The sequence below is a fragment of the Silene latifolia genome, chromosome Y (genome assembly GCF_048544455.1).
Source record: "Silene latifolia isolate original U9 population chromosome Y, ASM4854445v1, whole genome shotgun sequence".
NCBI classification, from domain to species: domain Eukaryota; kingdom Viridiplantae; phylum Streptophyta; class Magnoliopsida; order Caryophyllales; family Caryophyllaceae; genus Silene; species Silene latifolia.
In genome coordinates, this window is record NC_133538.1 from 407,950,620 (window position 1) to 407,963,945 (window position 13,326).

The 13,326-nt window shown below is 39.6% G+C and overlaps 1 non-coding gene across 1 annotated transcript; it reads right to left on the reverse strand.

The window, feature by feature from the left end:
- Positions 1-12,855: 12,855 nt before the first annotated feature.
- Positions 12,856-12,962, reverse strand: LOC141636940 (small nucleolar RNA R71). The gene has a single exon (XR_012541505.1). It is a non-coding gene; the product is annotated as a small nucleolar RNA R71 (small nucleolar RNA).
- Positions 12,963-13,326: the final 364 nt, after the last annotated feature.

Below are 13,326 nucleotides of genomic sequence, written 5' to 3' on the forward strand. Positions count from 1 at the left end.
TCCCCAACACGGCTCACGATATTGTCTCAACTACAGCATAGCCTCTCGATACTAACTCCATAATACTATCAAATACGCACAACATAAGTGTTGCCAACTCTATGTTACTTCCATAACGCTCACTAGCAACTCAATACCAAGACAATCCACCAAACAAGATCAACACCAAATTGAATATCAACACCAAAAGGGAATGTTACATTCTACCACCCTTAAAACAACTTCGTCCTCGAAGTTTACTCATACACATAAACATCATCACCCAATCGATCACCACTATTGAAGTTTACTCACCCTCATAAACATCATACTACTACAAGCACTGCCAGTACCTTTAATAAAAATCAACCGCGACACAAATCCATCCTTTATTCCACACCAACACTCAAACTTCCAATTATACTATAACATGTACAACCATCAAACTCTCTTTGTCACATCCTACTCCTCTTAAGATAGATGTTACGTCCTCTTAACTCACTAATACTATATCCTTAGCTATATCTTCATCACCACCGCATGTCACCGATAACCGCCTATAGCCTCAACACCTACCTACATCTATTCCTATATCCAAGGCTCTCTTACTCTAGCTGTTCTCATACCCCAATTCATTCGGCACACCACCTAATCTATACCACAAAATCCTTAGCATAACCATTACCGCAAAATGACATACTTCTTTATACATGATACGTGCATTTTATATAACCTTTTTACTCTTATTTTGCACGTATTTCTATGCACTTTTATACTGTTTTGTATTGCAATATGCCCCGAATTGGCTACTTTGATTTGTTTTGTCTGTTTTGCATAAATGAACCTAAAAGTGGTGAAACCGTACTCTTTTCGTCCTGTTTTGCATGCATTTTGAGGAGACAGGAATGTTAGAGCGAGACTTGGTGCATTGGGATGCTAGAAGGATGGTCAACGGAGCAACCAACGACGAGTTTGAAGCTGACTTGGAGGAAGAACACTCGATCGAGGAGCATTTTGGTTCGATCGAGTGGTTTTATGTGCTGAAGAGGTCGATCGAGTAATTTACTTCACTCGATCGAAATGCTGTTTTAGAGGTTTCCTCGATCGAGTAACTTTTCTGCTCGATCGAGAGGATTATCTGCTGAAGACCTCGATCGAGTGGTTTTATACTGCTCGATCGAGAGGTTTTAATGTTATACGGGATTAATTAACCCGTGTTGGGCTTATTTCGAGAAGACCTTTGTTTTTCTATTTAATCATTGATAATTAGGTTTAATAATTACGTTTTGACTCATCTTAGAATGCCACTCCTTACTCTTAATCTCTCCCTTAAACTTTTCTACTGCAACTTTACTCTCGGATCTCTTTTGCTTAGATTTTGGTTGTTCTTTACACCGGAACTCTCGTGATTGTAATCTCTTTTCTCCTTTTAATCTTAATCTCTCCCTAATGATCATACTTTGACTTTCGCCCTGTCCAAGCCTCGGTCAAAGTGGGGGCTCTGTAGATACCCAGTATCTGCACCTTCCAAAAACCACCCGATGATCGGACTGTAACGTGTTTTTGATATGCGTGCGTGGATTGGCTATACATGAGACGGTTTAATGCACTACTCGAATATGAAAAATGATTTCAAAAGTTTTCTAACTTCATTTGCATTAAAATAACACTATTTAGAGTTAAAATCGTTTCGGTCCCAAAACCGACTCAGAAACCCGCAACTCGAGTCAACCTGAGTCAAACCAAGTCAACCCAAATCCCGAATGTCAATAATAATGCCATGAATGCCTTTATCATGTCATTTCAATTAAAATGACCCTAATTAGAGTCAAAACCGTCTTCGGACCCAAAACCGACTCAGAAACTTGCAACTCGAGTCAACCCGAGTCAACCCAAATCTCGAATGTCAAAAATAATACGATGAATGTCTTTATCATGTCCTTTCCATTACAATGACCCTAATTAGAGTCAAAACCGACACCGGGCCAAAAACCGATTCCAAATTCAAATACCGACTCACACGGGTCAAACCCGAGTCAAGCACACAAAACACCTACCTCAAGTAACACCAAAATCATGTTATTAGATGCCCATATTGTTACACGACATCTTATATGAATGCCTCATATCAACAATGGATGGAGAATTGGCCACGTCCAAATTGAAAGGGACAATACACCCCTTTCCATCACGAGATGGCTCGCGCCTCTTTAGGCCATCTGCTTAGCCTCTAAGCAAAATCAACCGACCTACCTCCCCACATTTCTCTATAAATACCCACTATTACACACCATAATCCTGACGCGAGCGTGCGCCCCCCAACCTCTCTCTTAAACTTCTATACTCGACTTCCTAAGTCAACAAATCGACACGTGTTTACGACCTACCGATCGTAAACACAAACCTTACACATTTTGTTTGGTACCATCACCGTGCATTCGACCGACCCATTTGACCAACTCAACATTAATCAACATGTTTTAAATAACATATTTTTAAAACCAAATCCTTTTTTAACGCACTGTTTTAAACTTCTTTGATCGCGATTAGTCACAACGAGAAAACCCTTCTCTAAAGTCGTCTACCACGCAAACATCAAAATACATAAGTTTGAGGGTGTAAATATCTCACTTTAATTCATGTCTTTACTGTTTTGATGAGTTTATAAGCATGAACAATGCATAACACGATTCAAATTTAGGTTAGACGAGCCAAAGCCGAGTTTTGGCCTAGGACAGAAGCCCCTTGCTATGCACAGAGGCTCGCGCCTCAATGGAGTGTCCAGGTCAGACTCAACCGTGTTTGTTCTCGTCTTTCCTCTTTATTTCATTTCTTATTTGCAATCGGTTTTTACCTTTTCAAATGTTTGGAATCATTTTTATGACAAACTTTTTAGCCATAAATCATAATCACCGTTGGTTCCATATACCATTACGGTTTAATCCGTGACTCGGTGATATTAATTAGTTAATTACATTTTAAAGGAATTTCTTTTCTTTTATTTACCATTTTAATTTATTTTTATGATAAACATATTTTGACCATTATAAAAATCATTCTTGGTTCTTTATACCATGACGGTTTATTCCGTGACCCGATGATATTATTGGTTAATTACATTTTAATGGGTATTTTAACACCCTTTTCTTTTATTTACACTTGCAAACATATTAGTCATAATTCATAATCCTCCTTGGTTCTTTATACCATGTCGGTTTAATCCGAGTACGATGACAAACTTGACTAATGACAAATCATTGAACTTAACGTAATTAGTTCAAATTAAACATTTTCCTTTTAGACATTTTAATATGTTTTTCAAACTTGCAAATCCGACAACGAATATTACTAACACAATAGTAATTATTCTGAGTCATGCAAATCATACTTGCAAATCATTAATCATAAAAAACGGTTTTAAACAACCTTTTTAGCAACCAGGAGACGCCCCTTGGGTCGTCGTCTGACTCGCGCCCCAAGAGGCCGTCTGTTTTCATATTTTAAAACCAGGGTTAATTGGACCGAAATTTATTAAGTTGGTATGAGTGTAATCGGGATTTATATCGGAAATTTATAATATAATACGGAAATAATAATATATAAAAGTAATAATAATTATATCAATAATAATAATAAGTTATGGCAATAATAAATTAGTAAAGATAGTATGAGGAAATCATATTTATAGTAAGATTAACATATGTAATAATAATAATAATATAATGGTAATTATTTTAATAATAATTCCTATACTAATTAGCATAAGGTAAATTATATAGTTTCCTAACTGACCTCGCATTCTCTATAATCCTACACTATAAATACCCTATTAAATCTAAGAAATAAATCACAAATTAAGAGGAGGAGCTTTTGGAGACGGAATTAGCAAGCGGTAATTAATAGGTAACAACTTCTAATCTCGTTTTATTTTCTTATAAAGCTGAATGTGAGACGATCTTAAGACGCTTAGAAACTGGCCCAAACCTTGACGGAATCAGACCAAACTTTGGGAAGTGGTACGTGGGGTTTCAAGGGTTGGAATGGGTGTGGTGGTGGTGTCAGGGAAGGCCTAGGGTGGCGGTGGCAGGCGGCTAAATGTGGCTGGTCAGGGGGTGTTGTGGGTTAAGTCGTGGGTAATTATAGTGGGTAATTGAACCCTCTAATGGCCGAGTCTTGACCTGGGCATGGTAGGGTTATGATGGGGGGAGGTAGTAGACCACAGTGGAGGTGTTGGCGTGGCGGCAGGTGGCGGCTGGTGTTGGTGGTAGTCAGAAAACGCGAAAACAGGGGAATATGGATATAGTGGCTGTTGGTGTCGGTTTTGGTGGATGTGGGTTGTCGTGAGGGGTCGTGGCCAGTGGTCCTCACCGTGGGTCAAGGGAGACCACGGTGGCGGCCCCTGGTGGTCGTGGGCTGGTGAGTTGCGTGTGTTGTGTTTGTTGGGGTCGGGTTTAATGAGGGAGGTTAGGGCATGAGAGGGTGGCTTGTGTGTCCGGGTTGTTGGTGGCTGGTCAGGTCCAGGGATACCGTGGGATGGGTGGCCAACCACGGTGAGGGTGGTGGTGGAGATTCGTGGTGTGGGTGGTGTAGGGACGAGTTGGTTGTCGGGTTTTCGGTAATGGTAAGGTTGTGTTTGTGGTTGCTAGGTCGTCTGTTTGTGGCGGTTGTAGCTGGTGTTAGTGGCATGGTTGGGTTGTCGGAAGTGGGTTCTCTCGATGGGGCCTGATGGTGAGCCTTGTAGTGTCGGGTTGGGTGTTTTAAATGGGTTCTATGTGTGGGTGGTTGTGATGTTTATACGGGTTAAAAGGGGAGTACGTGGGTTGCATGTTGTTCATGGGTATGTGGGTTGATTAATAGGTTGGTTGACTTATTTAGTTTTAAGACGGGCTTTTATTTGGGTGACTCGGGTTTGTAATTGGGTTGGATTTTAACATCGTGACCTTTAATAAATATAATAAATAATTATTTTGAATAAGTAAATAAAAGGAATAAATAAATAATTGAATTGAATTATAATTATTTATGATTAGGTGACGGTATTGTTGAGAAGCTTATATTGGATTTCTACTAATTGGATTGCGTAATTGGAAAGCTTTCTTTCGAGGTAGGATAACTACTCAACTCGTTTTATTTTGTGGGATTGACTGGATGCGTAAATTATTATTGTTGGATTATTGTAGTTGTTTATTATTGGATTGGATTATTCGTATTGGCATACTATTTTATCGGTTATCCTCAGTCTCGGACTGAGACAACATTTGTGTTTATATTGCGGGACATGAGATTGTTATGAGATTATCCTCGGTCTCAGACTGGGACGACGATGAGTTATGAGATATCCTCAATCTCGGACTGGGACGACATTTGTGCTTATCCCCGGGCCAGGAGTTGGCGGGACGACGGTGTGGTGGAGCCTCGGTCACGAACCGGGACGACTAGTGTGGTTATTATGGGAATTGGTGGTGGTATTTATTCCACGTGTTACATCTGTTAAGTTTGTATTTTAATGATGTGTAATTATCCTACTCAACCTCGTGGTTGACAGTGTATTCGTGAACACCTGCGGTGAACCGTTTTATGGGGAGCAGATTTGACAAGTACTAAAGATTAGCTGACTTGGGAGCATTGGGATGAGAGCTTGACTTGGACCATAGTTGAAGTCTAGACCACATAGATTATTTATTCACTTTATTTATTTTCGCTGCGAGTTGTAATTATTTTATATTAAATTTTAATTAGTTATGTTGTAATAAACATGTAATCATTAAGTTTTAATTTAAAGCACTTTGGTGTGTTGGACTTTGTTATTCACTACCTCGGGAAACCGAGATGGTAACAATCCTATTTATTTGGGAATGTCTAGCTAAAGGCTCCTGAATAAATGGGGGTGTTACAGCCCCTTCCCTCGCCAATAGGCTTGCGCCCCAATGGGGCTGCCTGGCACCGTGTCGTCTCGTTTTAGCACTTGTCTAGAACGATCCCGACTACGGTTAACCCGTATACCTGACGGATCAGATTGACAAGTTTACGTGTTTTTACACTTTGTCATTCGACACCCCTTTTTTAAATAAATGGATCGTGTTAAGCATCATAACCCAAATTTGGTAAATGGATGTTTAATTTCCGTTTTCACATGCAAATCTATCTAAATCCAACTTGACATCTTATGCTTGATATTTAGATTAACTAACCGACTTAGAAAGCTCACATGTTAGGTTAACACTTTTGGATGTGCATTCATGCATTTACACTGTTTTATCAACTTTTGCACTTAAACAACCACGATCGATCAGTAGAGACCGCTAACGCGTGCGGGATTGGGTGTCCGATTAAAGGGCTTCCCAATACGTACCCTCACCCCTTACTCAGAACCTTTGGATAGTGGATGGCCTTATCCAGGGCGTACGAGAGTCATTTTAGGCATAGAATGCTAAAAGGGGGACGAGTCCTTATCTTTAGTACCTATGTCAAACACTGCTTTGTGCTTCGTTTGACCGAGGTATAATGTGGATTTCGAACAGGTTCCAAGCATCCCACAAATGCTTGGTGGCGACTCCGAACATCTCTAATCATTTCGAGACCCTTATCGAGACGAAACCGACCGATCTAAAGCGATCCGGTCAAAAGCATTTTTTTTACGCCGCCGAGCGTGGCTTTCAAAAGACCGCTGCATGTCCACATATTAGCTTGGCGTGCAGGTGGCCCGTGACCGCAGATCGGTAGGTGGCCCAAATCCACAGACCGGCATGTGGCCCATGTCCACAGTAGCTAAATTCATTCATGTTGGGATTAGGGAATCCATGGTAGGATTGTGACGATCTAGCGAATAGACTAGATGATTTATTTGTGAGAATCTGTACCCATGGCAATTTAACTATAATACCAACTTAGTTGAGTGCACGCTTCTAAGTTACTTTTAATCTGGTTAAATTTACTCCTGGATCGGAAGATTGGACTAAATAGACCTGCTATGAACAGTAGACTACCTTGACGAGGACGGAAGTTAAGTTAGTGGAAATCTAGGGTAGAAAGTGGACCGGAAGGACCTTTCCTGTATCCGTCTCACAGTAAATTATCTAGGCTATTTGCAGTTGAGTCGGTAGACTACCGTGGTGAACCGAAATCCCAACATGTTCTCTCTCATTTGATCACTTTTATTACATTTTCTGCCTTTTATTGCTCTTCCTTTACTGCTCTTTCCCTTAAGCCTTTTTAGTTTAGAAAACCAAATTCAAACCCCCCATTTTGTGACCAAATAGACGGACCTTAACAGATATCTTGCCTCCCTGTGGAGATCGACCCGACTTCCCTAGCTATATTTGTTAGTGCCAGTTGGTTATTTTTGGTAGGTACATGACTAGCCTGTCAATACATGCACTTATCTCCACAATCATAACTCACGATCCACAATTGTTACATACACTCACACTAGATCCTCAAGTTCTCCTGTTTATTGCCGTAAAACTCATCTATAACTTAAAATAATACTAGTTCCCAAAACCCTATACTCACTGTCCCAGTAAAGATTACGAACCACTTGCCGCTTCTGGCCTAGCGCACACCCATTCCACAAAACTCTTGCCACAACTATGTCAATCAATGCCTCCTCTAAAACAAGATCGAAAATACTTTAACAACTCCTCAAAATTGTGTCCCATCAACAGAATATCACTATACAATGATTACAACGACCACATGCGCAACTCTCTTCCATATCATACTCTACCCTCACTCCCAAGCCGCAACTAGTAAGAAACATCAATAAACAAAACAACAGTACATATGTCCAGACCGAAACTAGTAAGAAACAGTAGTAAACAAAACAACAATCTATATAACTGGTATACACTTTCGAAAACTCGTCTCATAAGTATCCCGCCTACTCCACCACAACCGATGACGGCATCGCAACACCGCCATCAACAGCCGCACCGCAACGCAAAAATACTCGTATCACAACACGAAGTACCTTGCCCGGATCGCCACCCGAGGCACAATAACCACATCGATAGTGATCGCAACTTATACAATCCCATAGACACTGACTCAGTACAACTTCCTTGACCAGAAGACTTCCTTAAAACCGCTTTACAAGATCACAACGCAATATATTACATGGAATAACAGATAATAACCTTATAAATATCATTCATACTATTACTCATGAGGCCGGAACCTCACACTATCACTTACAGATATCATACATACACATACAAGTATAACATATAACGCGGAACACTCATATAACGACTCATTACTATCACACCATACCATTACTCGTGAGGTCAGAAGCTTACACAAATATTTACACACATCATGGACCCATAATCGAATCTAACTAGACAATCCTGATCACGTAAGTTACCACTTGATAATGAATATCTCTCATCCGAACTTAACTCAGATGTCCTTCATAACATATCCTCCCATCCATACAATTATCACCACCCGGCGAACGTAACCATATCATCAGCACCCAACAACTAGCAAACACGTCCTATATCCAGATCTTATACTCCCTCACAACCATGCATACCAAACAGTCTCCACAAAATCAACTCCTTTAGAACAACTAACTTCCTTATATAACATCATCCTCAACCACTAGTGACAACACTACGACACCACCATCCTTCATGTGACTACTCTCTTACTATCACTGCTTAATATAACAATCATTTCCTCTCTTTATTTGTCATCCCAATAAGGAACATCAAATCCATCAACAAAATTTACCTCAACATTCTTTCCAATTATATCCTTTATCGTATCGTCACCTAACTCTCCACCAAAATCTCATATCGTGTAAACACTCTACCAGCTTCTTATTCCCTTAATACCTCGAAACTCACGGCTAACATATCATCCTGAACTCCTATATAACCATTAACTCACACCCTCTCATGATGCTATCGTACATTTCCATGATTCCTTACTTTCATTTTCCATAACTTTGGTCAACGTTCTCTCAGCTTACTTCCATCCAATAATACCAATTAATAATTCATCTCCTTCCTTCTTCTACCTAACTTTTTAGTAATCTGGTTACCTTCTTGTTGCTCCACAACTCAAATTCCATTCATTCATATTAATATCTTCTCATTCTGTCTTATCACTGATCATCTCTCATCATACTACTCACTCACACTTGTCCCCATCAAGTCCACATAACTAACGGTTACTCTTCAATTAGTTGTGTCTCCCTCTCGTATATCTAAAACCAAAATTTCACCTCATACCGTTAATTGCCCAAAGAATTACACACTAGGCTCACCTCTTGATAATCCAAATTCCTCAAACTCGGCCACTATCTACACATCGCGGCATAACTCGATCTCACTATACACCATTCGTTTCCATCATTTTATAACGACCTTCCGTCACATATATCCTTAACCAACACAATCATACCCGTCTCCCTCCATAAATCCTTACACTTCCTAATTTGTCACTATTTGCATCCCTCATCTCAATCTTTGCATTCTCACGTTTCTTTATACTTACATCACCCTTGCCCAGATACACTTACTTTTATATTACTCAACACACGACTATATCACTCACCACATCTCACAAAACATGCTCCCTACCCTGATAAGCTGATCAATCTTTCCTTTTCTTTTCCACTCTCTCTCACAACCACATATAACTCATGTCTTCCCTACCCAACACATATCCCTCATAAGTCGGCATTCCCCACTTCATAGCATCTGGTAACTTACGTATCAAGACCGTCACATATGTAAAAGAATGCTTTAAAACCCAAAACATACGTATACACATAACCCACGACTCAAAACATATGTTATAACGCAGCCGCTGACTCAAAACAACCGCTCAAAGAGGTACTCGGTCGAGTGCATGACGTACTCGGCCGAGTACAGCACACTCGGTCGAGTAATGAGACTACTCGGCCGAGTCCACGACTCCAGAAGCTGAACAAAATTATCACGGAAATATTACTCGGCCGAATATGGGTTACTCGGTCGAGTATGAAAGATACTCGGTAGAATAGGGCATACTCGGTCGAGTACCGGCACAGTTCTCAGCAACGTCCAGTTTTCGTAAAACAGTCATATCTTACTTGTTACTTGGTCATTTTGGGCGTGTGACCTATCGTTAGAATCGTAAGAGGAAAAGCTATCACCTCCAATTTGAATTACAGCAATATCATTTTTAGAACTCGACTTATGACAGTTTTAATGCAACCCTTCCATAATCGGTCTTTATACAAATCAAATTTTCTAAACAAAACAACTTAAACATGAATAAGGCAAACAATAACAACTCAATACTTCTAAAAACCTGTACATAGGTGAACTTTTATCATACCCATGTGTAAATTAAACACAACATTCATATATATAGACGGATGACCTCAATCACATGCTACTACCAACAACCCAAACATTAACATCATCTTGATCATATAGACATACCCAACATCACATTACATATACTCCAATCACTTCCATTCAACCTAAAAATATACTTTATCCAACATATTGATGTGGCCATAATTAGAGCATATTTAGTCCCCGAGTTAGCCTTGTTCCCATGCTTTTTAGTGCATATTTGGGTCATTTATTATCTTTAGTTCTTTGTTTTGCATATTGTTTGAGGTTTTGTGTCCTTGGTAGGAAAGGAGTGCAAACCTTGCATTTTCATGGCAAAATGAGGCTAAATTGAATGAATTCAATGACCAAGCATCAAGGAGAGACAAGATTAGAAAGCCTTTGTACATACTATAGTAGATGGGCAATGATGAGAAAAGATCCTAGCATCCCCGAGGAAATCCTCAAGGATTCTATGAAGAAAAAGGAAGAAAAGAAGAAGGAACGAAACTGTTTGACAATCCGTGCGGATTGCCCTTAAGACGCATGTCTATCACCCACAATCCGAGCGTCTTCCTCCACAAGACGCTTGGCCAAAACCTCCACAATCCGCCCGTCTTCCCCTTCTGGACGCCCGTCCAGAAGCACCCAAATCCGCCCGTCCCGTGCCAAAAACGCCCGAATTCCAACACAGTTTTTTCTTCTTCTACAAACTTCAAGGAAGGATGCGCATCTTTTTCTAAGACCGGCGAAAAAGAGACCGGAGTCTCCCTAGAGACCGGCGATTCCTCAAGGACTTAATCGTCATTTAAGCCCTTAGTAAACCCTAATTTATGTACCTAATCCCCACTATAAATACCCCATTAGTCTAATTAGAAGAGCATGTTCTTCTTAGAAATCTTTAGAGTAGTTAATATCAATCAAATCTCTCTTTAATCTTGTAATCAACATTTAATCAAGTTTTAATACAAGTTTTATTTCCTTAATCTCTCTCTTGTTCATCCTTTATTTTGGGTAATTGAATATTATTTGGGTTATTATTGGGAGATTGACAACCTTTCAATCAAGCATCAAGTACTTCTTTTATTCTTTGCATTTTTATTTTGGAATCTCCATAGGTATAATTCTCTTAATCCTTGTTTTAATTATTGTTAATCTTTCTTACTTGTTCATCATGTTTGACTTTGTCAGTTTGATTGACAACCTTATTAACATGTTAAACTTGATCATGAGTGAGTAGTTACTTAGCTAGGATTAATGGGTAATTAGGGGAAACAAACATGGGGAATGATTCATGCTTAATGTAATATGATTCCATAATTAATTTGCTTGCTTGTTGTGATTTCAACTTATGCACATCTTATGTTTGATGAAATGCTAAGCCTATGAATCCTTGCATTTACAACCATATCTTATCTTTTCAATGAGACTTGTAAGACATAAACCAACTCGAGTCTCATTAGACCATGCATATAGTTGGATGGGGAGGATTAAGTCGACTTGTAGGTGTTGTACAATCTAATCGATTCGGCTTCGGGACCCAAACCTTCCTAGGATTGTAAGATATAAACCAACTCAATCCATCACAACAATAATTGCTTGCATCTAATAGGAAACGTGTTTGTATGATCAACTCCCATGAATCCCTTATGAACCCATGATATCCTAGCATTTTTAATCAATTGTTTACATCTTTCCTTTTGTTGCTTGTTTATTGCTTTTATTAGATTAGATTCATCAACCCATGGATCGACCTCGACTAGTTGTATGTTGAGTATTATAAATGTGTTTGATTGGATGTGACCCGGCGACATCACCGACCAAAAATGGCGCCGTTGTCGGGGACGGTGTTAACTTGATTTAGATTTTCTTGTATTGTTATTAGTTGTGTCTTTCTTTGTCTTGGGGAAGTAAAACTCCTCAAGGTTTGTTCTAATTATTTTCGAGTTGTTTGATATTTTGCATGTCTAGAAGGTCACAAGGTAACTTGTTACCCTTTGATCACGAAATTGAAAGGACTTTGACAACTAATAGAAGACTTGCTAGGAGAACTTTGAGAGGTATTGGTGAGGTTGTAAATATTCAACCAAATACTATTGAGTTCATCAACCCTTTTGCAAGAGAAGGTGAGGAGAACCCAACACAAAATCCAACACAAAATCAACCCACAATGCCTAAGTTTTCATCACATTCCGTACCCACCGAGGAGAACCTACCCAATGGTACACCCACACCACAACACTTAACCAGAAATTTTATTGCCAAATCCGCATTTATCCAATTAGTCGAAAGAAGCCAATTTGGGGGGATGCCTAGTGAAGACCCTCATTCTCATATGGAGACTTTTTGTGACTATTGTGATGCGATTTCTCAAACCGGTGTAACTCAAAACCAAATTCGATGGGTCTTATTTCCTTTTTCTCTAATTGGCACCGCGAAACAATGGTTGAAAGGCCTTGATAAGGCTACTCTCGGAATTAATTCTTGGAAGAAGTTGGCTCTAGCTTTCTACAAAAAGTTCTATCCACCGGAAAAGACTAACATGCTAAGAGCTCAAATTACGGGATTTAAGCAAAGAGATGAAGAATCCTTGTATGAAGCTTGGGAGCGATTCAAGGGAATTTGTCGCTCATGTCCTCATCATGAACTTAGCGAGTGGTTCTTGGTACAACAATTTTGGAACGGTCTTTATGAAGACTCAAGAAACATTCTCAACATGGGATCAAATGGAATGTTCACCGAAGTTGATGACAATCAAACTTGGAACAAAATTGAGGAAATGGCGGTCCATAACTCACAATATAGTAGACCTCTCAAGGCTACTAGAGGAGGAAAGCATGAAGTGGACTCCATTACTCAATTGGGTTCTCAACTTAGTGCTCACATTGATACCATCAATTTGAAGTTTGAAAAAGCTATGGCTAGACTTGATGAAGCCTCAAAATCACCAAAGCACCATGTTAATGCCATGACGGCATCTTCATCAATCCCAAGTGGGATATGTGAGAATTTT